This window comes from Budorcas taxicolor, chromosome Y (genome assembly GCF_023091745.1).
Source record: "Budorcas taxicolor isolate Tak-1 chromosome Y, Takin1.1, whole genome shotgun sequence".
NCBI lineage: Eukaryota > Metazoa > Chordata > Mammalia > Artiodactyla > Bovidae > Budorcas > Budorcas taxicolor.
In genome coordinates this window covers 11031779-11050454 of record NC_068936.1, presented here as the reverse complement: position 1 = coordinate 11050454, position 18676 = coordinate 11031779, and positions in this window count along the sequence as shown.

Genomic DNA, 18676 nt, shown 5'->3' with positions numbered 1-18676 from the left:
TTTGGTAACCACCCGAGTTTCTCTGTCCTGGTTATTTTCTTTCACATGCTCATCGATCATGTCAGGTTGCACTTCTAACTCTGTGATTTAGCCTCAAAGGCTACAAAATTTTGGCATTTTTCTCCTGACAGGGACCGATCTGCAGAGAATTGGGCAGGTTGGAAACGCTCGCCCTGGACAGCTGAGTGACAGGCACCTGCGTTCTGCATTCTCCCATCACCTTGGGACAGCTTCCCAGTACCAGTCAGGCTATTCTGATCCATTGTCTGTGCAATCCTTCAGGGCACCAGAAAACAAGGACGTCTGGGCTCAGCTGACTTGGAGAACTGTCTTCTTGGTGTGCACCTATCTAGGTCATTCCTGGTCAAATCCGTGTCCCTTTTGCTAGCCTACCACCCCTTAGGGCCCACAACATTCTGAGTGAGGCCCCCTGTTCTTTCTATCTGTGTAGCTTTCGATGTGCACCTGTCTACCTGTGCTTCCAAGTGCTATCTCCCTTTAGCAGGAAGAGGCCAAAGAGATGTCCGAGCCTCCAAGGGCCCCCAGGGACTGTGATGGGCCTGTGTGTGATCCAGTGCTGTGAGGATCCGTGTGTATGTTTGGCAAAACCAATACAAATATTGTAAAGTAAAATAAATAAAAAATATAAGAATTAAAAAGAAAAAACCAAATTCTTCCCTTAGATGAAGATTGTTTACAACCCAGTGTGTGTCCATTGGCTGGACATGGTCCTTGGAATTTCGCTGATGGGTTTGGACCCTAAACTTCAAAATGATGGCAGAAGGTAGAAAGACATTTAGACGTTGTTCTGCGAAAGCAAGGAGAAAGGCACTACTGCCAAAAAGATGACTAAGAGGGAACAATAATAGTCTTCTATCATTGGAAAAATATAATGGTCCCAGGGAGAGTATTTAGATAATATAAAAAGGATCCTTGGGAAGGAAAATTCAGACTCTCAGGAACATTTTCTACGTCAGGACTTGTGAAATAGTGTTCCAAAAAAAGAGGCAGAAACTGTCTTCACTGAAACATGGAAAGTCAACTGAAAATTGAACATGATAAGAACTCCAGCTGGGCATCGCCAATCTACTTCTTAAAGATGAGTTTGCCAAGATGTAGATTTAAGAAAGATCTTGAACTGTAGGCCAAGAGCGAACAAGCTATTGCTGCAGGGAAAACATAGATACGTCTCATTAAGTATAATGGTAAGTAATGTAAGCTAGACACAGGGATGCATACTGTATGATTCCGTTCATGTAAAGGCCCAAAAGAAACCAAACTAATCTATGTGTTGAAAGTCAGATATCCTAGTTATCTTTGGAGTGCGGTGATTGGGAGAGACACAAGAGAGTTTTCAGGGTTGCCGGTGATGTTCTGTTTCTTGATTTGGATGCTAATTACGTGGATGTGTTTAGTTGGTGAGTATCCATGGAACTGTACACTCCTGACTTATGTATTTTTCCATATGTATATTGATAACAAAAAGTTATAAAGCTTTTAAAAATATAAATACATAACCATGTATTGAGGAAGGAGCACATAGATAAAGGGCCACTTCTGATACAAGGCGTGCAACCTGAGGCCATAAAGATAAGGTGGCATTTCCACACGTAGTCCCTTGTGTTTATGACTACCCTGACCCACGGAATCCCCCAACAGATGATGACCTGGGAAACCTGCCCTTACTGGGCCCACAGATCAAGCCTCCCTTGGGCAGATAGCAGTTTCTCTATCTCAAAAACAACAAGAGGGCTTGATTCCACCCACCCTCACTGATTTGCTAAATGTGAATACTCTCTTTCAGTTGGTCTCATTAGGCCCAGGTAGGACTCCTTACAGTCAGGCATCTCTGCTTACCTACAGAGCCCATGTGCCTAGGAAGCCAGTCCTCGGTTGGGCACAGGGATATCGAAGACGGTCAGCCAGGACGCAGCTTCCCTCTGAGTTTCCGATGGTGCAAATCCCCTCTGAAAACACCAGACAGCCTGCTCCAGCAAGACTGCTAGAATCCTCTCTCAGGTGCAGACACACACCTTTGCCCCTCAGGCCCCAAAAGCCACAGGCAAGGCCCAGATGACAGAAGGAATTTACGTCAGGGCTTCCAGCATGAGCCATGGGGTATCTTGGGCAGGACTTTCCCTAGACCCTGAAAACCAGCAGGCCCTGAACTGCCCCCAGGGGCTTCCCTGTCTCCCGCTCTCCTGAGGTCCCTTGGGACATGCAATGAGCCCACCATCCTTGCTTCCTCCCTGTTCCCTCCCTCATAGGCACACCCCGGCAGAGGAACACACGCGTACACCAACACCTGCACTTTCTTCGCCTTTCTGCACTACCAGGAGACTGGAAGTGCCTGGAGGCATGCCACGCTCACACCTTGTCTCTCTTAGGATGCCTGTGGTTTTGCACGGACAACCTACCTTATTAGCATGTCTTGCATTTTCTGTCGCATCGTGCCACTGTGTGCCACCCTCATGGAGAGAGCGTGCTGGCTGATGGGCTGATCCTGGGCAGCCCTGGTCCAGGACTTTCCCGGGTCTCCTTTTTATGTGTGTGGAACAAGTCTCCAGTGCAGCAGGCAATCTGTGTCTCTTTCTCCTTCAGGTCTCTTCCTTCTCAGCAAGACCTTAGCCTCCTCAACCATCCCAGGTCCTCTGTATCCGCATCCACCATTTCCGCATGCCGGCTCATGTCCGCACAGACTGTGGGCTCCACAGGCGGTGGTTTGAAATCCCCACACCACTTGATTTGCCCTGGGTGAATCCAGAGACCATGCACCCGCTCTTCCTGGTCCAAACACATACTACAACACGGGAGAAATGGTGAGCGTGTTTCTGTATTTCCTCTAATTCCAGATGTCTGGAGCCAAGTTCCTGTGTTACTACTGGCCATCCTTTCCTCATTCCCATCCTGGACAGGGTCACTGCGGAGATACAGTGAGCAACCACCCTCAGACTTGTGATGCCTTGTGTCTCCTCTTCTGGTTGCTTGGCATCTCCTCTCTTGTTGCCTTCATCTCTGCTTTTTCCCTGGACCAGACACACACACACACACACACATACACACATAAACACAGGCAACACAAGCATACACGTGTATACAATTACAGGCTTGATACAGAGACACAAACGTGTACAGGGAACACAGGTGTTTCAGGAGCTGAAGGCACCATGTCCAGCACTGTTGGAGATGGCGTCAGTAGGCACCACGTCCTGCCCTTGGAGCTCCCTGTCCACCTCCTCCCTGAGCACTTCCGTATTTTCCGAAGGCAGCCTGAAGCAGCTTCCAGCGCAGCATGTGTGGCTGTGGAGAGACGCCGATTGGTGGATGTGTAAATTCACAGAAGATCCCAAGGTCAGCACACAGGTGCCCTGGGACACCGGACAGGACGCCCTTTCAATGATAGGCTTTCCCAGGGTAAGGGGTGGGAGTGTAAGGCACAGGCATTCTTAAACTCATTGACTAACAGGAGGCTGGGGGATGGCTTGACACACGGAAAGAAGATTCTGACAAAGATACTTAATTCATCCTGTTTCTAGTAGTATCACCTGGACTCCCGCACTGAGGAAGACTTGCTTCACTTGGACACACCGAGTTCCAAAGCCCCCAGTCTCAGCAGGTCATGTGCTACATGCAGGACCCAAAGCCTGGCTCTGCAGCCAGCTTGCATGAGCCTGAGCATCCCCATTTGGAAAAGGACAGTGTCCTGGCCACGACACGGCTGTCCCTTCAGGGCCCGCCTCCAGACACCCTCCCCGCATGTGTCTCTGTCAGTTACCGCTCGGAGCAGAACTTTCCTTCCTCGGGTAATACGTCACAGGATTGTCCCACATGTCTTGACCAATGATCTGCTGGCAACACAAGCAAGGTCAGCCCAGGGCTGACCAGGCCCAAACACTCTCGTGAGCATCCAAGAACTCCAACATCAGTCATCAACTGTATGCAGGCCCAAAGCAACTCCACCTCAGCAATCCTGTTCGATCCTGGGCAGTTGTGGCCTGACAACCAGTTGAGAAATTTAAGACTCCTGATATACAGCCTGCAGCTGGGTGCTCCTCATTCAAAGTCCAAGAACCAGTGGAGTGGCGTGGAATAACGCGCCCTATACCCTGCAGAAAGACAGGGAACACAGGGGTGGATTCCGCAGGTGGATCATCCATCCCCTAACACACCTACACCTCCATGAAGCCATGTCTTGCCAGTGATGTCAAGGTAATACTCCTTAATGATCACCATGTTCCAGAAGTAGGCGTTGTCCCCAAAGGAAATGATCACCTTGCCGTTGGACCTTGGATGGCTCTGCACCTGCACCTTCTAGGACAGGGATGAGGGTAAAGGTACAAGCTTCTAGGTGCCTCAGCTTGCCTCCCAGGCAGGCATTAACAGTTTCCACAAAACCTCTGCACATTCTCACATCACATGAACATAGATAACATGATCCCCCCAACTCCCCACCAAGTCCCGTACACGCATGCCCTCATTCTCCCTCACTGACCTTCAAGTCAATCTTGTAGTTAAGAAAGTCTTTATCTTGGTCGCTGATCATGACAGAAACGTGAGCGTGGTTCATAATCTGCTTGAGGTCAAGGAGCCATGCAGGCCACATGCTGGGCCAGAAGAGCCAATAGCAACAGCCCTAGTCTTGAGTGGAAGAAGCACACTGGAATAGGAATTTCCAAGGATGCTGGGTACTTCCACTTGCCCAGCCACCACTCATATCCTCAGGCCCTGCCGTGCCATCAGACCCACTCCTGGCTCTGGGTTCCTTGTGGTGTTCTGCATCTGAGGTGGTCTGCATCCCCCAAGCAGGGGTTGTTTCTGACTGCTACGCTCCTCCTCCTGACTTGTGTGTGCTGGGTAGTGTAATGTCACTGCTTATCGTGTCAGGATTTGCAGTCCCTGTTGCACACTGTGTCTTCAGGCAAGGGGGTGGTGTGCATGTGTATGTGTGAGTGTGTGTGTGTGTGTATGTGTGTGTGTGTCTTCAGCAAGAAGGCCCTCGGTCTCTGACCTGCTCCCTGTCTTCACAGCAGATGGCAGGCGTGTGTCTGAATCCGTCTGGCACTCAGAGCAGATGAGAATAGCAGCCCCTTCCAGCTCCTCTTTGCTTGTGGACCACCTCGTGCCTTTGCATTGCACTAGTGACAGCAACTCCAGGGGCTCTGACTGACGGGCATGGGTCTTGGACTCCCGCTCTCTCAGCTCTTTCCCGGGATCATCCACATTTACAACAATAACTGTCTCTGGTGGCTGCTCTGGTGTACTGTCTCTCGTCATTCCTGACCTAGAGGCCTCAGGTGCTGATCCTCCTCAGATGCAGGCCTGAGGGAGACACCCAAAGTCATGGCTGTGACACTTACAGCTGTGGCCCTAAGGGACTCTTCTCAGCTGTGCCTTTGGAGCCTGCCTCTGCCTCGGACCACACTTCATTCAGGGGTCTCCCACGCCTCCCCTGTTCCCTTGCCCTGTGGCCTCACCTGTTTTAGCAGGATCTTCAGCACAATCATCTTGAAGGTGCCTTTGCCATTCTTTAATTTGGCTATAAAGCTCACAACTTTTAGCGGCACAGTAACGCAATTTTTCTAACGTGCACTGTTAGAGTTTGATGAGCTCTTGTTGAGTTTCTTGGTTTCAGTTAGAAAGCCCTGCATTACTCTTAGGGCTCTAGAAGCTTCTGAAACAAAGGAAAGACTACAAGTGTTCCAGACTAATTGGATGATGATATAGATTTCTAAATACTTAACAGATTCTGCTTCCCCGCCACCTAAAAATTTGCCCCCAACTCCTGAAGAGCTTCATGATTTTATTGCGGGAATCTGGTAGAATGAGATTTCTCAGTGCTTCGTAATTTCATCAGTAAGCTTTTCTGAGGTGAAAAACACATTGGAGTTAGTTTTTAAGTTAGCCCTAGACATAGCAATCAGGGAAAAAAGGAAATACAGATTGGGAGAAAAAAAAATACTGTTAGAAGATGCCATGACCCTCTACACAGAGAACAATAAGGATGTCAGCAGAAAATTACTTGAGCTAGTCAATGAATAGAGTATAGCTGCAGGAGACAAAATTAATACTCAGGAATCCCTTGAGTCCCTTTCATTCTGATACACTAGCAATGAAAAGCAAGAAAGAGAACTTAAGGAAAGTATCTCATTCACCATCCAGGGAAGAGAATCAAATATTTAGGAATACGGTCACTTGAAGAAAGCAAGGACCTGGTACAGAAAACCATAAAACCATGGTGAAAGACATCAAAGATCACACAAATAGAAGAAGACGTGTACCATGTTCTTGGATCAGAAGAATCAGTATAGTGACCACAAGTGTGCAACTCAAGGCAATTGATCAGTACGTTCATTCACATTGATATTCTCATATTCAACTGTGAAATCCCTATCAAAACACCAACGGTGTGTTTCACTGACCTAGAACAAATAATTTCACAATCTGTGTGGAAACACAAAAGACCTCCAAAGAGGAAATCACTCTTGAGAAACAATGGAAACGGAGGAATCAGACTTCCTGACTTCAGACTATACTACAAAGCTACTCATCAAGAGTATAAGGTCCTGGGCCAAAGACAGATATACAGACCCATGGAACAAAATAGGGAGTCCAGAGACGAAGCCACACACCCACGGCCTCCTTGTCTTTGACAGAGGAGGCATCAATATGCAACGGAGCAAAGACAACCTCTTGAACAAGCGGGTCTGGGAAAACAGTCAACCACATTAAAAGAATGAAATGTTTGCTAATGGCACACACACAAACAAATGCAAAATGGATTAAAGACCTAAGTGGAAGACCGGAAACTATAATGTTCTTAGAGAAAAACACAGGCAGAACACTCTCTGACAGAAATCACAGCAAGATCTTCTCCTCAGTGACCCACCTCCCAGAGTAATGGAAATAAACACAGAAGGAAACAACAGTGACCAATTTAAATTTCTAAGCTTCTGCACAGTGAAGCAAACTATAAGCAAGGTGAAAAGACAGCCTTCAGAACTGGAGCAAATTACAACAAAGCACACAGCTGCCCAAGAGTTAATCTCCCACATATACAAGCAGCTCATGCAACTCAATACCAGAAAAATAAACAACCCGACCAAAAAGTGGGCAAAAGAACTAAATAGACATTTCTCTAGAGAACATATACTGATGGCTAACGAACACAGGACACATGCTCAACATCACTCATTATCAGAGTGATGAGAGTCAATACCGCAATGAGATGTCATCTCACACTGGTCCCAAGGACCATCACCCAAAGTCTCAAGCATGAAACCCTGGAGAGGGAGTGAAAAGGTAACCAACTTACACTGTTGCTAGGAATGAAAACTGGTATAGCCACAATAAACTATATGATTTCTTCAAAACCTGGAAATGGAACTGTCCTATGACCAGCAATCACCCAAGCATACACCCCAAGGAAAGCAAAACTGAAAGAGACACATGTACGCCGCTATTCATCCCACGATTGCTGGGGTCCAGCACAGGCAGGATCCAGGCAAACCCTCAGGAGAAACGGCGAATGATTTAGAGAGAGATAAGGAAAGAATGTTGTAGATAAGAAAATAGAGGGGAGAAAGAGGCTGTTATTCCTTGGCCAGGCAAGAGGGAGCTTCTGTGTTCCAAGGGATCAGCCTGAAAAAGAGAGGGAGGGAGAGGGAGAGAGAAAGAAAGAAAGAGGAAAAAAATAAAAATGCGGGGTGACCAAGCTTCTTCAGTGAGCAAGGCCCATTATTTTACTTTCAAAGGGACTTTTATACCTTCAGTTGTACGTAGAGGGAAGTGAAAGGTGCAAAGTCATACAGAGTCAGGCCAAACATTACATCTGTTTTGTCTCTGTCAAAACCACGATTTTTTTTTCTGCATACCTTTCCGAGAAACAATACTGTGTACGTTATCTTCTGGCCTTGGAGGCCTGTGAACATTTTATGACCCTCTTTAGATAAAGCCTCTTCAACCAGAAAACTTATTTTCCCTTGAAATGTGTTTTCTCTCTATTTCTAACCTATGTCAGCCTCAGAAAGTATTAAACAAGTTACATTTCTCACGGAGGAAAGGTGCAGTGAGTTACAAGAAAGAAAGAACCAATTAGCTCAAAGGTCTGATGTGGTTAATTTCAAGGCTACACTTCTTCTTACATTACAACTATGTTAACGAATGCACTCTCAGGTGTCCGATGGATAAGAGATATGGGAACTCAGCGACAAGCTTCGGCCCAATAATGAAATCCTACGCCAGCACTACTCTAATAACTTTTAATTCTTTGGAAGGCTCTATGTTTCAGGCTTCCCATGCTTCTCACAGTTGGGAGGCTGTGAACAATCCTATGCGTAGCTGCAAGAGTCTGGATAAACCTGTCAAGCAAGCTAGAATGCTAACAGTGGGGGTTTGATTTGAAATATTCCTCTCATGTCCAGGAGACTTATTAGCTAGATAGAGCCCTAAGCTGATTTACTCCAGAGAAAGGTGGTTGTGGATAGCCCCCTGTATGTCAGGAGAGTTGGTGAAAGGCACAAAATAGTGAGACAGACAGATTCTGGTTTGGGGGTAGATGCTCGAGCAGGTCTAGGGAGACCCTCGAGTCCTGAAGCCTTGCTTTAACAGTTCATTCCCCCATGACCTTGTCATGGGTGGGATCTCCCGTGCTGGCTCCCGGCGCACGACTGTTTACGATAGCTAGGGCATGGAAGCAATCTAGATATCCACTGCAGGTGAATGGATAAGAAAGTGGTGGTATATATACATGGTGGACTATTACTCAGCTGTGGAAAGGAATGAATTTGAGTCAATTCTAGAGAGGTGGGTGAAACAGGAGCCTCCTCTACAGAATGAAGTAAAGTCAAAAAGAGGAATACAGGTCCTGGGTAGGAATGCATATGTATGAAATTTGGAGAGATGGTCCTGATGATCCAACATGCAGGGCAGCAAAGGAGACAGACATGGAAAGAACAGACTGTGGAGAGGGCAATGGTGGGGTGATTTGAGCGAAGAGCACTGAAACATATACGTTACCATACATAAACAGATGACTGGTGCAAGTTCAGTGCATGAGGCAGGGCACCCAAAACCAGTGCTCTGGGACAACAAAGAGCAATAGTCTGGGGAGTGAGGTGGGAGGAAGGTTCTGGATGCAGGAACACATGTGTACTGGTGACCTACTCTTGTCGATGTAAGGCAAAAACTAACCCAATATGTAAATTTAATGTCTTCCCATTAAAATAATTTGAAAAAAATGAAAAGATTGCTTTCTGAAATTTCAGTGTTGGGAGCACAATGGTCCAGCCTCTCTTCTGATCCTATGTAACAATGTCTGGTTTGAATGAGGGTAGTGGAGCCATCCCATGTTGAAAGTCAGGAAGGGCAGTGGGAGGAGATACCCCTCATCCAAGGTAAGGAGCAGCGGCTGAGCTTCGCGGCAACAGCCGTGAAGAGATACCTCACGTCCAAGGTAAGAGAAACCCAAGTGAGACGGTAGGTGTTGCAAGAAGGCATCAGAGGGCAGACACACTAAAACCATACTCACAGAAAACTAGTCATTTTAATCACACTAGGACCACAGCCTCTTCAAACTCAATGAAACCAAGCCATGCCCACGGGGCAACCCAAGGCGGGCGGGTCATGGTGGAGAGGTCGGACAGAATGTGGTCCACTGGAGAAGGGAATGGCAAACCACTTCAGTATTCTTGCCTTGAGAACCCCATGAACAGTATGAAAAGGCAAATGGTAGGATACTGAAAGAGGTACTCCCCAGGCCAGTAGGTGCCCAATATGCTACTGGAGGTCAGTGGAGAAATAACTCTAGCAAGAATGAAGGGACGGAGCCAAAGCGAAAACAATACCCAGCAATGGATGTGACTGGAGATAGAAGCAAGGTCCAATGCTTTAAAGAGCAATATTGCATAGGAACCGGGAATGTCAGGTCCATGAATCCAGGTAAATTGGAAGAGGTCAAGCAGGAGATGGCAAGAGTGAAAGTCGACATTCTAGGAATCAGTGAACTCAAATGGACTGGAATGGGTGAATTTAACTCAGACGACCGTTATATCTGCTACCGAGGGCAGGGATCCCTCAGAAGAAATGGAGTAGCCATCATGGTCAACAAAAAAGTCTGAAATAAAGTACTTGGATGCAATCTCAAAAACGACAGAATGATCTCTGTTCGTCTCTAAGGCAAGCCATTCAATATCACAATAATCCAAGTCTATGCCCCAACCAGTAATGCTGAAGAAGCTGAAGCTGAACGGTTTTATGAAGACCTACAAGACCTTGTAGAACTAACACCCCCAAACGGTGTCCTTTTTATTATAGGGGAGTGGAATGCAGAAGTAGGAAGTTAAGGAGCACCTGGAGTAACAGGCAAATTGGCCTTGGACTGCAGAATGAGGCAAGGCAAAGACTAATAGAGTTTTGCCAAGAAAATGCACTGGTCATAGCAAACATCCTCTTCCAACAACACAAGAGAAGACTCTACACGTGATCACCAGATGATCAACACAGAAATCAGATTGATTATAATTTTTTGCAGCCAAAGATGGAGAAGCTCTATACGGTCAACAAAAACAAGATCGGGAGCTGACTGTGGCTCAGATCATGAACTCCTTATTACCAAATTCAGACTGAAATTGAAGAAAGCAGGGGAAACCGCTGGACCATTCAGGTATGACCTGAATCAAATCCCTTATGATTAAACAGTGGAAGTGAGTAATAGATTTATGGGCCTAGATCTGATAGATAGAGTGCCTGATGAACTATGGAATGAGGTTCATGACATTGTACAAGAGACAAGGATCAAGACCATCCCCCTGGAAAAGAAATGCAAAAAAGCAAAATGGAAGGCTTCCAAATAGCTGTGAAAAGAAGAGAAGTCAATAGTCAAGGGGAAATGGAAAGATATAAGTATCTGAATGCAGAGTTCTAAAGAATAGCAAGAAGAGAGAAGAAAGCCTTCTTCAGGAATCAATGCATAGAAATAGAGGAAACAAACAGAATGGGAAAGACTAGAGATCTCTTCAAGACAATTAGAAATACCAAGGGAATATTTCATGCAAAGATGGGCTCGATAAAGGACAGAAATGGTAGGGACCTAACAGAAGCAGAAGATGTTAAGAAGAGATGGTAAGAATACACAGAACTGTACAAAAAGGATCTTCACGACAAGGAAAATCACAATGGTGTGGTCACTCGTGTAGAGCCAGACATCCTGGAATGTGAAGTCAAGTGGGCCTTCGAAAGCATCACTGCTAACAAAGCCAGTGGAGGTGATGGAATTTCAGTAGAGCTATTTCAAATCCTGAAAGATGATGCTGTCAAAGTGCTGCACTCAATATGCCAGCAAATTTGGAAAACTCAGCAGTGGCCACAGGACTGGAAAAGGTCAGTTTTCATTCCAATTCCAAAGAAAGGCAATGCCAAAGAATGCTCAAACTACCGCACAATTGCCCTCATCTCACACGCTAGTAAAGTAATGCTCAAAATTCTCCAAGCCAGGCTTCAGCAATAGGTAAACCGTGAACTTCCTGATGTTCAAGCTGGTTTTAGAAAAGGAAGAGGAACCAGAGATCAACTTGCCGATATCCGTTGGATCGTGGAAAAAGCAAGGGAGTTCCAGAAAAACATCTATTTCTGCTCTATTGACTATGCCAAAGCCTTTGACTGTGTGGATCACAATAAACTGTGGAAAATTCTTCAAGAAATGGGACTACCAGACCACCTGACCTGATCTGTATGCAGGCCAGGAAGCAACAGTTAGAACTGGACATGGAAAAACAGACTGGTTCCAAATAGGAAAAGGAGTACGTAAAGGCTGTATTTTGTCACCCTGCTTATTTAACTTCTATGCAGAGTGCATCATGAGAAACACTGGACTGGAAGAAACACAAGCCAGAATCAAGATTGCCGGGAGAAATTTCAATTACCTCAGATATGCAGATGACACCACCCTTATGGCAGAAAGTGAAGCAGAAGAGATCACTCTGTTTTCAGCACCTATTAATGTGAGACATCCAATTTTGAATAAAGTGTCTAGGCCTGATAAAAACTTATCTAGACAATTTCTACATGGCATGTATCAAGATAATTCTTCCATGTAAAATTGCTCATAAGCAACTCAGGCCTCACAGTTACTAAAAAGTGAGAACAAAACGTGCTGTCACCAGTGTTTCACTTCATTCAATTTCTTAGTCAAAATACTACAAACTGGCTTTTCAACAACAGAAAGTTTCAGTTCTAGTCATGGGAAGTCTAGCATCAGTGTGCTGGTAAGGTTATGGTTCTTGTGTATGTCCTTCTCTGATTTGCAAACTGCGGAGTTCTTGCTCCCTCTGCTATGGTGAACTCTCTGAGGTCTCCTTCATATGTGAAGAGATTCCTTTCCCAACAGTTCCTCCATGGTGGCAGAAGGACATCCCAGAGGGGCTGCTTCCCAATACGATCATCTTCTGGGGATAGGGCATCAGTATACAGTTTTTAGGAAGATAAAATCAAGCAAGCAAACGCGCGTACAACGATCAGACCATGACAACTAATGGACACGATTTAAGTGTAGATTAAATCTTTGGGTAAACCTGTACGTGTTTGAGAAAGTCCACAGAGAAGTTTTTCACTTTGTCGTGTGTGTAGATTCTGATATTTTTGGCAAAGAGTTGAAGAAAGATATGTAAGCAGACTAAATAACTAGGAAGTTTTGATTATCCATGAAGTCAGCTTCTCCAAGTTTTTCTTCATCATGCTAAAACTAATCTTCCATCTCAAATACATTCAGCATATAAGGGTTTCGGACATCCACAGATGAAGCACCACAAACCACACTGGTGAACTTTTTCTTGGATTTATTTATGTATACACTCGGTTTATCAACTCGGAAAAGAAAACTCTAGCGAAGTGAAAAGATACCATCTGAGGGTTTGCGGCTAAGACACTTCAGTCGTGTCTGACTCTGTGTAACCCCATAGACAACAGCCCAGCAGGCTCCCCTGTCCCTGGGATTCTCCAGGCAAGAACACTGGAGGGGGTTGCCATTTCCTTCTCCAGTGCAGGGAAGTGGAAAGTGAAAGGGAAGTCACTCAGTCGTGTCCGACCCTTAGCATGGACTGTAGCCTACCAGGCTCCTCCATCCATGGGATTTTCCAGGCAAGAGTACTGGAGTGGGGTGCCACTGACTTCTCCGATCTGAGGGTTTATGCCCCCCTTTTTTATATTACAGAAATCAGCTAAATGTGTATTCCCTGTAATTTCTCAGAAGAAATGTGTTCCAGAAATTACTTGATGAATAGTCTACTCACTACACACGAGTATAATTTTATTGAGTTTAATGAACTAGCACTGAACTTCATTTCGTCTTACTACAGAGGATATATTCAAAGCACACTGTTAAAAAAACAAGGTGACTATCTAAATTTGCAGGAAAATACGCACACACGCAAAAATACACCAGTGACAAAAATAAGGCCAAAATACACTGCGTGCAACTTTCTCGAATTTTTCAGTGGATGTTCCCTCCTTTCCCTTACCTCAGCTAAGGGATAAACTTACGAAAGTCTTAGTTTCTAGAAGTTAGTTATGAAATTAGATTTTCACTTGCACAACATAATTATTTGATTCATCAAATTCAGCACTATTTGCTTACAACACATATGACTTTTGAGAATAAAATGACATACAATCTATTTTATCTGTAAAGGATCATTCAGGTTTTTTTTATCCTTAATGGCTGTTCTACCTGAGAAATATTTAAAATGCTAGGTAAAAACGCTCTCAACAAACAGATCAAAACTTTCAATGTTAAGAAAAGTGAGGATTACTTAGTATAGAATTTCTGCAGCTTCTAATCACATGAATTGAAGCTTATGACTCCAGTCTGTCTTCTGTAAGCTTTACTTTGGAAACGCCCTTCTTATGATAGTGGCAACACAAACTGATGACAAGAACATATGTTAGCAAATGGTATAAAACTACACTCGGGCAATGTTTTTAAGAAAATAGCCTCTTTTATTAACTTCAAGCACGTATTTCTGCTTTCCTTAACTTCTATCAAAAATCTCAAGAATATATATATATATATATATATATATATATATATATATATATGTTGAATATATAGCAAGACTCTGCAAACAGACGAGTTCATACTATGGCTTATGATGATGAGACAATTTATGCAAAACATCTGTTAACTGGAGGCAAAACAGGGGAGGAATATTTTCTCTTCCTTCTTTCTTCCCAGTGTTTTAAGCAGAGATTGTGATCTTTACCCCTAAGTTCCATTATATTGAAGAAACCAAGTGTTCACATTTCCCTCAAAATAATTCAGCTCCATAAGTTTTTAAAAGAAATATGATACTTTAAAACAATGAAAGCACACCGTTGTTTATTTAAGGCACTGCTGCTGCTGCTAAGTAGCTTCAGTTGTGTCCGACTCTGCGCAACCCCAGAGACGGCAGCTCACCGGGCTTCCCCATCCCTGGGACTCTCCAGGCAGGAACACCGGAGAGGGTATTTAAGGCACAGTGTGCTTTAAATTACATTCATACTGAAGTTTTACTCTTCTTAACAGCTGATGACCAATATTCAAACTGTAGCACGATCCTCAGACCTCTGAGTTCAATTCAGATCTGTAAGTGAAAAGAACATCAGATCTACAGAAAAATTAATTCTTGTAATAATACACAAGGGATCTTCTTTACGCTACTTAGAAAATGAATCTCTTTGAACTGAAGTTAAGCACGCAACCCAGATTGTTTTCTCAGTTCCTATCTGTTTTCACTGAATCACTATGATCGCCATGAGAACATCACATGTTATACAAGCTATTCTTGTTTTAATGTTTTAAATTAACATTCATTTTAATGGGAGAAGAAAATGGTAACCCACTTCAGTATTCTCGCCTGGAGAATCCTGTGATCAGAGAAGCCTGGAGGGCTGCTGTCCATAGGGTTGCAAAGTCAGACACGAGTGAAGCGACTTAGCATGCATGCATGCACTGGAGAGGGAAATGGCAACCCACTCCATTATTCTTGCCTGGAGAGTCCCAGGCACAGAGGAGCCTGGTGGGCTGCCCTCTATGTGGTCGCACAGAATCAGACACCACTGAAGCGACTTAGAAGCAGCAGCCTTCATTTTAATTGGAGTTTAGCATCTTATTTCCTCCTAAAGAGAGAAGGGTGGTACTCAGTCAAATTCTTCTGACTCAATCTGATCACAGGAGTGGCACTCTAGTAAATCACCAGGATAAATGACTCTGGCAAGAACTGGGATTCTGATGTAGAACACAGAATCATAGACAAAATTTCCAAACTAACACAGTCTCTTTTCATTACCATTGTTTTAGTCTTTTCCTCAACAGAGCTGCTTAGTCACAGCTCCAGAAAGCTAGTCTCCTTTCCTTCTAAGGACAGGCTTACATCTGCGGGGCTTGGTATTTAAGTGTTCCCTTTGGTTAGATTCCTTGCCTGCAACCCCAGCTCAGTGCTGACAACCTTCAGGTCTCAAATAACATACTATGCAACTGGTGCATTTCACATTCTAACCAAAGAAAATAACTGTCAACTGTATCTCCACAGTATTTTAACTCAGCCACAAGGAATCTCTGGCAAAACTAAACAAAATGTTAGAGAGACGACAGCACTTCTGTGAAATATGTTGTCAGCTTTACAAACGACCTATAAACTGCAAAGTCATCACGAAATAGACATCTACTTAATACACATTTCATTATTAGATTATTTCTCTGAATATAATCATTTTATACTTTCCGATTTGCAACTGATTCATAAAACCTGGGGTCTACTTTTTCAAATAAAACGGGCGCTTTTTTTTTTTTTTTTTTTTTTTTTTTTTTTGCTTTAAGCCAAGATTTAGCTGATGTCTTTAAGGTGTTCATTTTAACACTGACATCATTCATAACTCCAAATACATAAAAGATGATGACAAAAACATCAGAAATACATAAAATAAAAATGTAGTTATATTCTTATAGGCTCTGATAAATGATAGCAAAACTGGAACAGAAACATTTTAAAAACATTTAGTGATATTTCAACATTTTTCTAATCTTTTTTGATTTCCTATTTCTCATGTGCTTTAGAATGCATTACAACATCAGTAGAGTATTGGGCTTCCCTGGTGGCTCAGAGGGTAAAATGTCTGCTTGAAATGGAGACCTGGGTTCCAATCTTGGGTTCGGAAGATCCCCTGAAGAAGGAAACGGCAACCCATTCCAGTATTCCTGACTGAGAATCCTATAGATGGAGGAGCCTGTAAGGCTACAGTCCATGGGGTCACAAAGAGCCAGACACGACTGAGCCACTTCATGTTCACTTTAGTAGAGTAATGTCATATGTTTAAAAATCTATAAATATATGGTAAAAAAAAAATACTGGTACAAATTTCACCATTAAAGATACATATTCAGCTGTTTTAATTCATGGTAAGAGTAATCTGAAACAACTTGGGTTTTCATCGTTGTTGGTGACCATGCCTGACCTGCCTCTTGAGAAATCTACGTGCAGGTCAGGAAGCAACAGCTAGAACTGGACATGGAAAAACAGACTGGTTCCGAATAGGAAAAGCAGAACGTCAGGCTGTATAATGTCACCCTGCTTATTTAACTTCTATGCAGAGTACATCATGAGAAATGCTAGACTGGAAGAAACACAGGCTGGAATCTAGATTGCCGGGAGAAATTTCAGTCACCTCAGATATGCAGATGACACCACCCTTATGGTAGAAAGTGAAGAGGAACTAAAAAGTCTCTTGATGCAAGTGGAAGAGGAGAGTGAAAAAGTTGGCTTACAGCTCACCTTTCGGAAAATGAAGATCATGGCTTCCGGTCCCATCACTTCGTGGGAAATAGATGGGGAAACAGTGGAAACAGTGTCAGACTTTATTTTGGGGGCTCCAAAATCCCTGCAGATGGTGACTGCGGCCATGAAATTAAAAGACGCTTACTCCTTGAAAGAAAAGTTATGACCAACCTAGATAGCACATTCAAAAGCAGAAACATCACTTCGCCGACTAAGGTCCGTCTAGTCAAGGCTATGGTGTTTCCTGTGGTCATGGATGGATGTGAGTTGGACTGTGAAGAAAGCTGAGCACCGAAGAATTGATGCTTTTGAACTATGGTGCTGGAGAAGACTCTTGAGAGTGCCTTGGACTGCTAGGAGATCCAACCAATCCATTCTGAAGGAGATCAGTCCTGGGACTTCTTTGGAAGGAATGACGCCAAAGCGGAAACTCCACTACTTTGGCCACCTCATGTGAAGAGTGGGCTCATTGGAAAAGACTTTGACGCTGGGAGGGATTGGGGGCAGGAGGAGAAGGAGACGACAGAGGATGAGATGGCTCGATGGCATCACTGGCTCGATGGACGTGAGTCTGAGTGAACTCCGGGAGTTGGTGATGGACAGGGAGGCCTGGCGTGCTGCATTTCGTGGGGTCACAAAGAGTCAGACACAACTGAGTGGCTGAACTGAACTGAACGGAACTGAACGGAACTGAAGCTAGGGACTGTTGGTGGCAGAGGTAGAGGCCCTAGTCTGTGTATCCAATGTTGGAGTGAGGGAATACAGTTTAAAGTTACGGAAAACATACGGAAGATAGAAAGATGGTAACGATTACCCTGTATGCGAGACAGCAAAAGAGACACAGATGAATAGAACAGTCTTTGGGACTCTGTGGGAAAGGGAGAGGGTGGGATGATTTGCGAGAACGGCATTGAAACATGTATAATGTCATATAAGAAAAGAATCGCCAGTCTAGCTTCGATGCAGGAGAGGATGCTTGGGACTGTTGCACTGGGTTGACCCAGAGGGATGGTATGGGGAGGGCGGAGGGAGGGGTTGAGGATTGGGAACACGTCTACACCCGTGGAGGGTTCCTGTTGATGTCTGACAAAACCAATATACTATTGTAAAGTAAAATGTAAATAAATAAAGTTACTGTAAACAAAGAAACAGAAAATAGTTTCCCTTCAGAAATAAAATGTTTAGAATTGATTTTCATAGTGATGGAAAACCTTTTCACCTATTAAGTATTAGTGAACATTCTGGCTAGATATAGTTTTGCTTGAACATTATGCTAGACAGCCTATTTCTGACCTGGGAAGCGAACATTGTACATCGGCTTTAACCATGGAGAATAGTCACTGGGTATTCACTTGAATGGGAAAGTAAAAATCTGTTGCAGTTTGTCTTTCATCAGTGTACCCTCTGGGGAAGTCAGGATATGAAAATGAGATTGTGCATTTCTGTGCTTTGGAGTTATGTGTTCCTAGTTAGTTAAGATAATTAAGAAGTGTAATGATTCCAGATTCTCGCCTAGGAAAACACTAACATCACTGTTGCCAGACCTGTGTTTTGTGGTTAGCAGGATCCTTTTACCACGATATATGTTTCATTCATGTACTTTCAACTTTAAAGAATTTTCTATGTGTACTGGCTCTGCCCCTACAGCTTCAGAACACTCCTCTTTAAACTGTACGGAAGACCATTTCCCAGGCTATGGTCCTTGAGTTTATTTTTATTTTTTCCTAATTTTAGTATATATAATTTATTGGGTATTTTTATCATTATGGCATCGTTTTCTTCAAAGAAAAATTTGTTTTTCATGTCAAGTATGCAACTTCGTACTGAAAGTTGCCTCCTATTTAATCATGACATACGATCAGTGAGTCCACATA